The sequence below is a fragment of the Lepisma saccharinum genome, chromosome 1 (genome assembly GCF_977018435.1).
Source record: "Lepisma saccharinum chromosome 1, izLepSacc3.1, whole genome shotgun sequence".
NCBI classification, from domain to species: domain Eukaryota; kingdom Metazoa; phylum Arthropoda; class Insecta; order Zygentoma; family Lepismatidae; genus Lepisma; species Lepisma saccharinum.
Window position 1 is genome coordinate 2,029,621 of NC_139229.1, and position 13,260 is coordinate 2,042,880.

A 13,260-nucleotide genomic window follows, 5' to 3' on the forward strand; every position below is an offset into this window, starting at 1 on the left:
AAATCTTAACAGTCAAACCGCGAGTACGATCGGTGTTACAATGCTCTGGCTGTTTCCGTTATAATCACTCTCAAGTTGAATGCCGGTCTAAACCACAATGTGCTAACTGTGGTCAGGAAAGACACGGGGAAGAATGCTCCAACCCCCCTCACTGTAGCAACTGCAAGGGCCCCCATGGGGCACGTGACCGCAAATGCGATTTCTGGCAAAGAGAACAAACCATTCAAACTCGCATGGCGGAAGAAAATATTTCCTATTATGAAGCAAAGGCCAAACTTTTCGGCACCTTCCACCCACCCCTAACTCGGGAAGATATTTTGAATCCCATGCTCAACAAGCGTGACTTCCCCAAATTGTCTCCCACACCCAACTCGACCCCCTCGAATGGAACACGCCAACTCGGCGCTTGGGATAACCCCTTTCATACATTACAGAAGCACTTTGCATCTGAACCTCCCACCCCAAGTGGTCGTCAGACCGCCACGCCGCAGGCAGTGGAAACAGTTCGCTCCAAAAACAAAATTCACCCCCGCCGCTGGACTGGCAAGTCTAATACTCCTGTGCCCCATTCCTCCTCGAAGGAACAACATGCAGATCTACAAGTCAAGGCATCCAGCACCAACGTTGAAAAAACAAGAACAATTTCTAGTTCATCGACATCAGAAGATGAATTCACCCCCTCTCCCCCCATCGGGCGTAACGCTCATCCGGCCCGGAGGGCCCCCCTGGACCCGGCATCATCGCCGCCTTCGGAACCACTGCAAGTTCACCATTCCGACCAACAAACGATCTACAAATCACTCTTGGACCTCGTAACAACCTTATGGGCATCAGTGCTCCAAATATCAAACATACGCGAACAAAAGATTCTCATCCAGCAAATACAAGCCCTCACGACCCAACTGTTATCAATAATAGAAGGCTGATTACCTATCCATTTTTGTTTCTCTTTCCTCTTCGTTTTTTCTTCCCCCTTTTTTTTTCGTTTTCTTATCCTCTCGACAAAATGAAGATATTACAACGGAAGCCCGCCTATTCCGGCATAGACCGCCTCCATGAGTCTCTCTCCCCTTTTTATTTTTCCTTCCTTCCTCCCCCTCCATGTCATTTCCTGTTATTATTCAATGGAACGTCCGCAGCTTTTCGGCCAGAAAATGTGAATTACAGAAACTTGTGGCGGATTATAAACCGCATCTCCTTAGCCTACAAGAGGTGAAAGGAACTCGATACGAGAACTACAGACTCCCACATTTCATCTCTTACGGTCCCCCTTTCCCCGCAACACAACGAGGTGTTGCTATTTACGTCCATGAAAATATTCCACATTCCCCCCTCTCCCTTCCTTTAATTCATCAGTTTAATGTCGAACTTGTTGCCGTACGCATTCAGTTTCATCAACACCTATTCACACTCCTCTCCCTCTATATTCCTCCCCATCACTTTTCGCAGAATATCCCTTTATCCACCCTCACCGACCTTCTCGCCTTACTCCCAGGACCCTATCTCATAACCGGTGATTTCAATAGCCATAACCAACTGTGGGGCAATGTCCAGACCGATAGATTAGGTTACAACATTGAAAATTGGATCTTTGAGAACGACTTTATTATAATGAATGACGGTACCCCCACCCACTACCCACACAATGGTTCCTGCCCGACTGCCATCGATTTAACAATAGTGTCCCCAAACCTCTTTTCTCATATCAACTGTACAAACGATTTAGACTTACGAGGGAGTGATCACACGCCGATATTTATTTGTTTACCAAATACCTTTCCGACTACAGGCGTGACTGACATCCCTGTCCGTCGATGGACACGCGAGTCTATTAATTGGAATACCTTTCGTTCATATTTCCTTAAATTATACTATACGGATGATATACCCTCTCACCGGACAATGACGTATACCAAATTCCTCCAAATGATTACGTTAGCGCTTGATCGGAGCGGTACGTGCCAAAAATTCTTTTCCATTGACCGATTCCCTAAGATTCATTGGTGGAACAATCAGTGTGCCGCCATAAAAAAAAAAAAAAAAAAAAAAAAAAAAAAAAAAAAAACGCACTCACAAAATTTTATGCCAAACACCCCACGCCCGAAACATGGCAGGAGCTCCACAAACTACAGACGCTCGCAAAAAATACATATACTAAAGCCAAATGACTGGCATGGAAACTCTTCTGCCAGTCCCTCGATGTGACTCTCCCCATAGGAAACATTTGGCGTAAATTCAACTCATTACGACACCCCCATATTCCCCGCCCCCGACCGCTCAATAATGCCTGGGAAGCGGAATTTATGGACCTCCTCACACCCCCTACGGTTACCTTACCTCTCCCATCCCTAGCCCCGACAAACTTTTCCTTTACAGCAGATTTCCCTGCTGTTACAATCTCGGAACTTCAACATATCCTAGAGAATACCCCCTCTACTGCCCCAGGACATGATGGCATCACTTACGACACCCTCAAACACCTCCCAGAACAAGGACTCAATATCCTCACGGCAATCTTCAACTCTGTTTACCGTAGGGGTAAAATCCCGCGAGGTTGGACCCAACATGTTGTCATTCCAATATTAAAACCGACGAAACCAGCTACCCATGCGACGTCTTACCGTCCTATTGTTCTTATACCAGTAATGGCTAAATTATTCGAAAAAACTTTACAACACCGAATAACTTGGAATTTAGAGAAACGAAACTTTTTTCCTCCCTCTCAAATGGGTTTTAGAACCGGACTCGGCAGCCAAGATGCTATCTGTACCCTTACAGTGGCAATTCAGAATAGCCAAATCTTGCGTCAATATTGCTTTAGTTTATTCATGGATATTGCTCACGCCTACGATTCGGTCCACATTCCCATATTATACCAAATACTTGCTACTCTTCACATTCATCCGGGGGTAGCTCAATTAATATGGCACTTATATCACGAACGAATATTGGTTTTTTGGTTCTCCCATAACGTTACGGGACCACGATTAATTCGGAGTGGTGTCCCCCAAGGCTCCCCACTCAGCCCAATTCTTTTTAATATATACACACAATACTTGCATCAAACACTAAATTCTAATCATCATATACTGCAATATGCTGACGATTTCTGTTTTTACAATAGCACATCAGATGCCACTCGAGGCATCTTAGACCTACGCAAATTTATCATTCAATTACGTGATCAATTAGAGCTCCGCGGTTTATCATTTTCCCCGGAGAAATCACAGATCATTATTTTCAATCCGTATATGCTTACCCGCTATCCCAATACATTAACTCATTTACATCAAATTCCGGTGGTCCAAACCTGTAAATACTTAGGTATCCATTTCGACCGTACATTAACTTGGCAACCGCATCTTACATATTTGCACACAAGAGGGAAAAAATTGATCAACATTTTGAAAGGGCTTGCCACTACCAAATGGGGGGGCCACCCCTCCATTATGTTATTATTTTATAAGAATTGCTTCCGCTCACTTTTCGACTATTCGGCGCTCGTACTGGGAGGGATGTCTGATCGCTGGCTCCAAAAAATGGATATCTTACAGCGACAGGCACTCCGACTTTGCCTCGGACTAATGGCATCTAATCCCAATGTGAGCGTTTATGGAGAGAGTACCGAACTGCCTCTCTCCTTCCGATACCAATATTCTACCACGAAATACATATTGAAAACATGGGAACGACACCCTCACCCCTTCAATACCGTATTCGCTATTCAACGCCAACTGAATGCAACTCTAAACCTCGATCGCTCTCGCCCTCGGCTTTTCTTTTTATCTTGTTATAATATTGATAGCGACGCCTACCATCTCAGCTTTACATTTACATCCCCTTTGATATACACTCTCCCAATACTCATCGCCCCTCTCCCTAATATTAACTTTACTGATTTCGGTCGACATGAATATTACAAAGAACTCTGGCCCGACCATAGTTTTATCTACACAGACAGGTCCAAAAATGCCGACCGAGTTGGATGTGCCTTTTATGTCCCCCAATACAATGTTGTACGACAATTTTCCCTATCGTCAGAAGCGTCTATCTATTCGGCAGAGTGCTATGCCATTTATCAGGCCTTGATCCACGCTCGTGAAGCACAATACACGCAAACTTTAATTCTCACAGATGCCCTCAGCGTATTACTCACGATCGCTCGTTGCGGTAAGGATGCTTATCGGTTGCAACTCTTTCCCATCTTAATTTTACAAGAGTACTTTCACCTCCAAAACAAAGCCCAACGCGTACAGTTTACCTATGTCAAAGCGCATAGCAATCTTAATCCCCACCAAAACCTTGTGGATCATTATGCCAAAACAGCTGTGGACGTTCCTTTCCCCTCTCCAATCCGACTCGCCTATACTGATCTTCTCCCACGGGTCAAAAAAAAAATTCACTCTCAGTGGGAAAATTGGGTTCATGACTCAGTGGCAAAAACCACTACTTACAAATGGTTTTATGATACACTCCCTATTCGACCTTGGTTTCATCATTTAATAATGCCTCGTGAAGTGATCACCTGTATCCTACGCCTTAGAACGGGACACGTGACCACAAACGAGCATCTGGCACGCATTCACCAAACTCCCTCTCCCAATTGTACCTGCGGAGAACATAAACAAACCCCCACCCACTTATTTTTCCAATGCCCGCTATGGAACACACAACGCCAGGCACTTTTCCACAGACTCCTTCGACAAAAGGTTGCTTCTCCTTTCTCCTTGCCCACTCTACTTTCATCTCCTTCCCCCTCTACTATGTGGATTCTCTATGGATTTGCTCGACAGTGCGAACTTCGCTTTTGATTCCAGCCCTCATCATTACTGTATTATAGTGACAGTGAAGTGAAGTGTAACACAATATTGTGCTGTTCATCTTAGTGCGCGAACTACTAGCCCTCAATGTTCTCAGACCGTTGCCCAAGACTGCTATCATTCAAGCGGTGAGGGGCATGAAGAAGAAGAAGAAGAAGAAGAAGCTGCTTGCCGCGAACGGCATTCCAGATTGTGTCTACTTATGCTGAATGCTGAAGTCGTGTGTGTGCAGAAGCGTGCGGTAAGGAAAGGCGGGGCAAGCGCCGCTTGCGTTGTTTTTTAAAACACTTTTGATATCTTAAGTCCGTGTTTTTCAATGCCTTTATATACCTTAGAATGGAATTTATTTACTATAAGATATTTACATTACAGAATTTTCATTTCCCCTATTTCCTGTTCTATTGGCTTGAAACATAAACCGGCTGCACCCTTGACGAAGCTGGGCGATGCGGCAGGATTGACCGCGTTAGAGGAAGAGGACTGCTCGCCTTTCTCCCCGCTTTTCGAGTGACTTATGCAGTTCTTGCATGGTCACTGTCCATCCCCGTTCACGAAGAAAAAAGGCCGAGGGCAAGCGACACCAAGACCGCATCTGTCTTTGGCAAGGGTGTTGGAAAGAATTCGTCCACACGGGCCACAAGTGTTGCTAACTTCCAGAATTTTCTGTGCATCTGTAGCACCACCTCACGCGGTACGATTTTCATGTTTGACACTCTATAGTAATTAACAAATTACATTATGAAGCTAGCCAGTGATCACCAGTCGTATATGCTATTTATAAGAAATGAAATCACAGCCGGTACTTGAACATAACCGTCATGTAGTAAGTTACTCGGAAATATGGAGGGTATGTAACACTGCAACTGCAGGTAGGGTGAAACGGAAGAAGCGTGGGTGCTGGGATGCGTGTTGTTTTTTACTGTGATATTGTGCTGTGTTTTTCTGTTCTTCGTGTAGTGTTTTTGTACCTGATGTAAAAGTATGATTCTACATTGAAAATTTCCGCCATGGTTGACATACCAGACGAGCCATCGATTTGCAGTGTTGCAGGTAATGACTTGATTATTAGGGGCCTTCTTTCAAAACCATTCAGTTGGAGAACATAAGGTGAAAGGTTGGAGCTTGTGAACCATGAGCGACCGTGTCCTGAATTGTTCATAACCAAACCAACTAAGAAAGATGGGAAAGTTTTCATTAGGCAGCTTAAAACATCTCAGTACAACAATATTATCTGGTTATGTGGCAGCAATGATCTTAATAAATTATTTTGTTCGCCATGCGCAGGGATGGCGACAGGGGTGGGCACGGGTGGGCAAGCGCCCACCCAAAAATTCCTGTGCCCACCCGATTGCCCACCCTATCAAATTCAATAAGCACATATACTTGGATATATACAGGCTGATTCTAAAGGTATAGTACAAACGAAAACCACAGATACCTCCCATGAAATAGAGACGAAAGTTCCCCTTCCACTTTGCCGAGAGATGCCTCCGTGAGGAGCTAGACAACGCCGAAAACGTGTGAAAATGAACTTCACATCTCTGTACAGCCAGTACCAGTGAAGATAGAAAGGCGGAACAAACGAAGTCAAAAGGAACACCAAAGTCGCCCATCCGAAAAACACTAGGCGGCAGCTGCGCAACGCATGCGCATGGGGTTCCACAAAGGAAATAGTAGTGTCCCGCAAGACAAGTGAAGGGAAAGGGTAGCGATCGACAACGGTAGGGACAAAAGAAGCAATGAAACATGAAGTAACAATTGCACAGCGGGAAACAAACACCATGACTGAAGCAGTGCAGTCGAGAAAAGTAGTGCGGGGTTGCAGAACCACGGGAGGACGACGTAGGATGTAAAAACACACCGAGAATGCAAGCAAAGTGGTCCGTGACACTCGACAGGCAACAGACGCGTACATGGTTCGGGGCAGAAATGGCGGCGTTGGCGGTGCAGCGCAAGGGGAGTCCCCAAAACACAGTGGGGAGACACCGCAGCAAGAACAAAGCACGGTGCTGCAAAAGAGAAAGAGGACCGGACGGGGAATGGTACCTGCCAAGGAGACAACAAATGCGGGACGAGGGATTCCCCGTAGCAGCACCGAGGGGATGTCACACAGAGGTCGTGCGCCAGCAGGACAAACACAGCAACTACGGGCACAGGAGGTTATTGCTAATGAAAGGTGCACGTACAGATAGGACCACGTACCCCGTACTGACGTTGTAACAAACGTCGCGATGAGGCCCAATTAGCCTCTTAGAAATGAAGCCAGAGGCACATCGCTGGGTGGGAGCGGGCGAAAGGCTGCTGGAGTGTGGTACGGACCCCACCACTCCGTACGGTGAACGGCACTAATGGACGAGGTCGGAATGTTTCCATCCCGATCACCAGGTCCACCGTTCCCAGACCTGACGCGGCTGCTTGCTTCCGAGCGCAACCCCAGCCGAACAACTCGAGTCCCTCCTCGGCCGCAGCCTTCCGCTCCGAAACCAAGCGTGGCCTCACACCACCGCAGCCGCACACTGCCGCGTGGGTGTGAGACCGGGCCGAGCAAGGCTGGACAGATAAACTGCGTGGGACAATCGTGTAATGAAGCTACGTGGGGGTATGCACGTCTGTTCAACTGCTGGGTTACCCCACACTGGTGTACACAAACACCACACGATCGTACGTAGTGCTCCCCGTCGGCTCGAGCAAGACGGACGAAGTACGTGTTGTGGGTGAATGGGGCAAGAATGAAGGACGCTACATGTGTTCCACGATGACAAGGCCCCAGAGTACATGGCCCCACCTGACGGCAGTGGTGAGGTAGTGAAGAGCACAGGCACGGGTGGCTCAGGAACGTCAGCTGATTGTACCACAGCGCCGTGCGGACGTGTGGGCTGATTGGAAGTGCAGCGTCAGGGAGCGTGTCAGTGAAAGAGTCGGTGCGGTGGTGGTGTGCTTGACGTACAACAATTGAGTACGTTGTTTCGAAGCCGTTGTGACCAGCGTGTGTGTGTGTGCCACCTGTGCACTGCAGTACAGTATTCCATAATTGGCACTATCGTCACCGTACCATGGAACGCTACACATTTGTAGAACTGAGGGACATGCATTTTGTCTACGGCCTTGCAGATGGCAATGGCCGAGCAGCTGCACGCCTTTATCGCGGACGGTATCCGGAGAGGCGACAGCCCGACAGCAGGTTGTTTTCGAACGTGCACCGTACCCTTGGTGAATCGGGTGTGTTACGTGCAGGCCATCATGTCGGTCACCCAAGACATGTGCGCATCGCGGCGGTCGAGGAGGACGTACCTGCTCGCGTGGACGACACACCGTCCACTAGCACCCGTAGCATTGCACGTGCAGTGGGAGTATCACAGTCGACAGTGTAGCGTGTCCTTCATGATGATCTGCTGTATCCCTATCATCCACAGCAAGTCCACGCGTTGCAGGCTGGGGATTACCCACGACGTGTGGAATTCTGTCAACGACTGTTGCAGTTTTGTACCGACGATCCCCGTTTTTTTGCGCCATGTGCTTTTCACGGACGAGGCAACATTCACCCGTGAGGGCATCTTCAATTGCCGAAACAGCCATGTGTGGGATTATGAAAATCCACATGCATCAGTCGAGGTGCACCATCAGACCCAGTTTGCAGTGAATATCTGGGCAGGTATCATCGGTGAACAGATTATCGGTCCATACCTGCTGCCACCACGTTTAAATGGCCGCCTCTATCGCACCTTTCTTGCATCAGTCCTTCCAGAGCTGCTAGAAGATGTACCCCTCAACGTGCGACATCGTATGTGGTTTCAATTGGATGGAGCGCCTGCACATTTTGATGGCACAGTGCGAACCCTTTTGCACCGTACCTACCCACAGCGCTGGATCGGCAGAGAGGGCCCCGTCCCCTGGCCCGCCCGTTCGCCTGACCTCACACCAATGGATTTCTTCTTGTGGGGCCATGTGAAAACACTCGTCTACGAGACCCCGGTGCCTGACAAGGAAACATTGGTAGCGCGGATACTTGCAGCATCGGCCGAGGTGTGTACCAAGCCAGGGATTTTTGATAGGGTTCGCCAGAATTTCCTGTGACGCTGCAATGCCTGCATTGAATGTGGTGGTCGTCAATTTGAGCAACTTTTGTAACAACGTCAGTCCGGGGTACGACTACGTACTACGTACTATTCCTATCTGTAAGTGCACCTTTCATTAGCAATAATCTCCTGTGCCCGAAGTTGCTGTGTTTGTCCTGCTGGCGCACGACCTCTGTGTGACATCCCCTCGGTGCTGCTACGGGGAATCCCTTGTCCCGCATTTGTTGTCTCCTTGACAGGTACCATTCCCCGTCCGGTCCTCTTTCTCTTTTGTTGCACCGTGCTTTGTTCTTGCTGTGGTGTCTCCCCACTGTGTTTGGGGACTCCCCACGTGCTGCATGTGTTTGTTTCCCGCTGTGCAATTGTTACTTCATGCTTCATTGCTTCTTTTGTCCCTACCGTTGTCGATCGCTACCCTTTCCCTTCACTTGTCTTGCGGGACACTACTATTTCCTTTGTGGAACCCCATGCGCATGCGTTGCGCAGCTGCCGCCTAGTGTTTTTCGGATGGGCAACTTTGGTGTTCCTTTTGACTTCGTTTGTTCCGCCTTTCTATCTTCACTGGTACTGGCTGTACAGAGGTGTGAAGTTCATTTTCACACGTTTTCGGCGTTGTCTAGCTCCTCACGGAGGCATCTCTCGGCAAAGTGGAAGGGGAACTTTCGTCTCTATTTCATGGGAGGTATCTGTGGTTTTCGTTTGTACTATACCTTTAGAATCACCCTGTATGAATGATTCAATAAATAAGTGTATTCTGGTGTTCACAACATGTACATTTTACTTGTGAATATTATCTATGCTAGAAATGTTCACATATCATCTTATATAAAGCCAATTTTCTCATTAGAAAGTGAAAGTAATTACTAGAGCTATTGAAACAAAAACTGTGATCAAATGAATACTTCCATGATTAAAAGCAGCTAGTAGGCTTTGGAGGCTCAAAATTATGCAGGGTATGATCAAGATTAGATCAGAATTTAGGGTAAACTTGAGGACTGCAGCTCCGGGCCTTCACTGGGTAAGATTGCTTTGAAAAGTACCACATAATGAAAGAAATTAGGTACTTCGGATGTGGTAAAAAATATAATAACAAACCACACCATGTAACTTGGCAAGAAGTTATAACTGAAACTGTATAGAGGGGATTGGAGTGAGGCCTTGGTGCTGTAAGCTCCGGGCCTCCACATACGTATATAAATCCCAGCCTGGGTATGGTTAAAATAATCTCCAAATAAACAAATAAAAACATCATCTTAGCGTTAATTCTCCAGCAACACAATAAATTATTTCGACTTTTTAAATATTATTATTATTATTATTATTAGAATAATTTAATCAAGAAGACTTAGATGGACAGGCCACGTGACACGAATGGCAGAGGAAAGAAAAGTTTACAGGATTTCTTGTTGGGAAACCTGATGGTAAGAGACCAATAGGAAGGCCAGACGAAGATGGAGGGATAACGTTGAGATGGACATAAAAGAAATTGGTAAGGATAGGAAAGATTGGATTGATCTTGCCCCGGATAGAAATAGATGGAAGGCCTGTGTTTCTGCACCCATAAACCTTCGGGTTGCTAGAGAATATAGTATAGTTTTAATTAGCTCTGCATTGAAATTCCAGAAGTGTACTTCTTTTTTATTTCATTACAATTTTTATATACCTGTCATCTTCAAATATCAATATGGTATACGAAATATCAACTTTATATTCGTTCTACTAATAAGAACGAATCACAATAATCCCTACAATACCGAAGTGAATACATTTTAATAAACCACTTATGTATGGAAAAAACTACAGAATTATTCAATTGCTAATGACTGGCTTATCATATATATCCTCTTTCGACACACAAAGTTTGCCACACGAATGTCGACAGAATCTGCAGATGCAGCTGAAGTAAAGAAAAAAAGTTATGTCACGAAGTATCCAGAAGACGATTTTGTTAGTTTGTTTTTAAGCCCACTTCTATGCTCAGATGGGCTAATCGGGACTAAACCTACAGTTTAACGTGTAGTCCGAATCAGTGTGCATTGTTCTTCCACCAGAAGAGGGGGAGTTCAACACATGACGTCTTCATTATAATGCGACAGCGTTATGCCATTGGGAAAAAAATATACAGAAAGAACTCGCACCAAACGTGTCATTTTATCACCACAGAAGATGCTTCCATTTTAAGAGGGTGGTTGCCTGAGACAAATTGAGACTTTCGGAAAATAACTTCATTGTTCACGGAATTAGCTGCCTTGATCCACTAATGAAACGCTGTGCAATTGAAACTACCACCTCAACTTTCTAAGAGGTACGAGCTAATGAGACTCCATTTTTGGAAGAGACATTCTGACACTCAAAATACAAACCCTCATAAATTATTACTTTGACAGTGGTTCCAGGCTCCAGGGACTCGTTACCCTGAAAGAATTAAGTTTCCAGGGTATGCTGCACAGGTTGACATTCTAGTGTATTCGAAATGGTCACGCCATACAACCCAAGTCATCTATAAAAAATATATGAATTATTGCTGTTACGGTGATCAACTTCGATGAATTCCTTGTGTCCTAAATCATTTTGTTACCTCAAAAAAGTTCATGTAACCATACGTGTTGTGTTGCTTCTCCCGCATTAGATACATGAGAGTTCAGAAAACGAATAGCAACTTAGCTAATAATCTCTTCAATTCTGAACAGATTTTTCAACCTCACTTGTTTATTACATATGAGTGATATTTTGTCAAAATAGCCTTTCATTAGCCTAGGAATAATACTTCATGGACAATGAACAAAGCATTGGATTTCCGTGTGTGTTTTAAATCATTCCTAATAAGACGTTCATTTTAATCCAAACATGCAGTGGCGGCGATTAGGAGGAGCGGGAAGTGGGGGATGCAGTACCCCCGCCACATATTGCCACTTTTTGCACCCGCACTATGGCCTCTTTATGCTAAGCCTTTTCTACCAATAAAAAGTATATTGTCCTTGCCCCTCAATGTTGGCACCCAATCGCCACTACTACAAACATTCAGATAGATTTCTCAGTTGTACAAACCTTGTAAGCTAAGAAAAGTAACCCCCAAGGAGTTTATAGTCAAAAACTCATACGATGAAAATACTATGCTCAGGAACATGTCTTCAATTACGAGAAACTTCACGATTGTCTACCATCGCACTTTCTATCACTGTCGCTCCGGCTCCCGTGGCGGAGTGGTTAGCACATCGCGCTACGACGCGGTCCTGGGTTCGAATCCCGGCCTGGGCATAGATGTTTGTGAGTGAGTGTTCATTCATCAATTTCATCATGTCATCACTCATCCCCATCTTCGCAAATTAGCCAAAAGTGGCACAAAAAGCGAAGTAAAATAAAGCAAATAAATCAACCAATCAAATCAATCTATCACTGTCGCCGAATACATAAAATCAAGTATGTGTCTTGTATTTGCAACACAACCTTAAACCTAATTCACATTTATTTCACTGTATTAACATGCATGAAATAATGTGGTTAGAATGTATGGCTGCACATGCTAAACACTTCCTTGAAATAATTGTGTACATCAGAGACAAAGCGAAAGGAAATGGAACACGATGGGAGGATAGATTAGAAAAGAATAAAGAGGAAAAAAGGAAAAGATGTAAGAGGAGAATCGGGAGTGTAAGAGAGAGGGTGATACATACGACTTACATACACATATACACTACCGTGCGTCCATTTCGATCTGCAGCCGAGAGATCGGGAGAAGCGTGGCGGGCGGCGCTGACGGAGATGCCGACATTTGCGGCCTGAAATGCCCGCTTATTTTTATGGACATATGCAGACATTTATATAAATATTGCAAAACGAGCACTAACCTGTGTTATAAGAGTATGGTTTTAATTTTAGTAGCGTAGTGGCTGTATGTGCTGATGATTTTGACACTCCCATCTCCTGTGAAACACGGCGTAGAGGTTTGTTTGGATAACTTTCTAACGCTGCCCCAATTTCATCGAGTTCATCGAGGAAGCTCACGAAAACCATTGACTTTTAATGGTTTCGTCGGCAGCGTAATCTTGATACAGTGTTGCACATTCGAAACCTCCAAACGATCCCCATCGACACAAAACTCTTTCAAGGATATAAACTTAAGCAGGACGTTGCTGGTCAAAACTATGATTAAAATGTTTTATTATCTGTGACTCTTATCGTCACTTCTAAAGCGTATTTTTTTGTGTATATAATTGCAGAACTTGGATGAATTACAGATGATGAATTATAACCCAGGTTAGTGCTCGTTTTACAATATTTATATAAATGTCTGGATATGTCCGTAAAAATAAGCGAGCATTACAGGCCGCAAATGTCGGCATCTCCGCCAGCGCCGCCCGCCA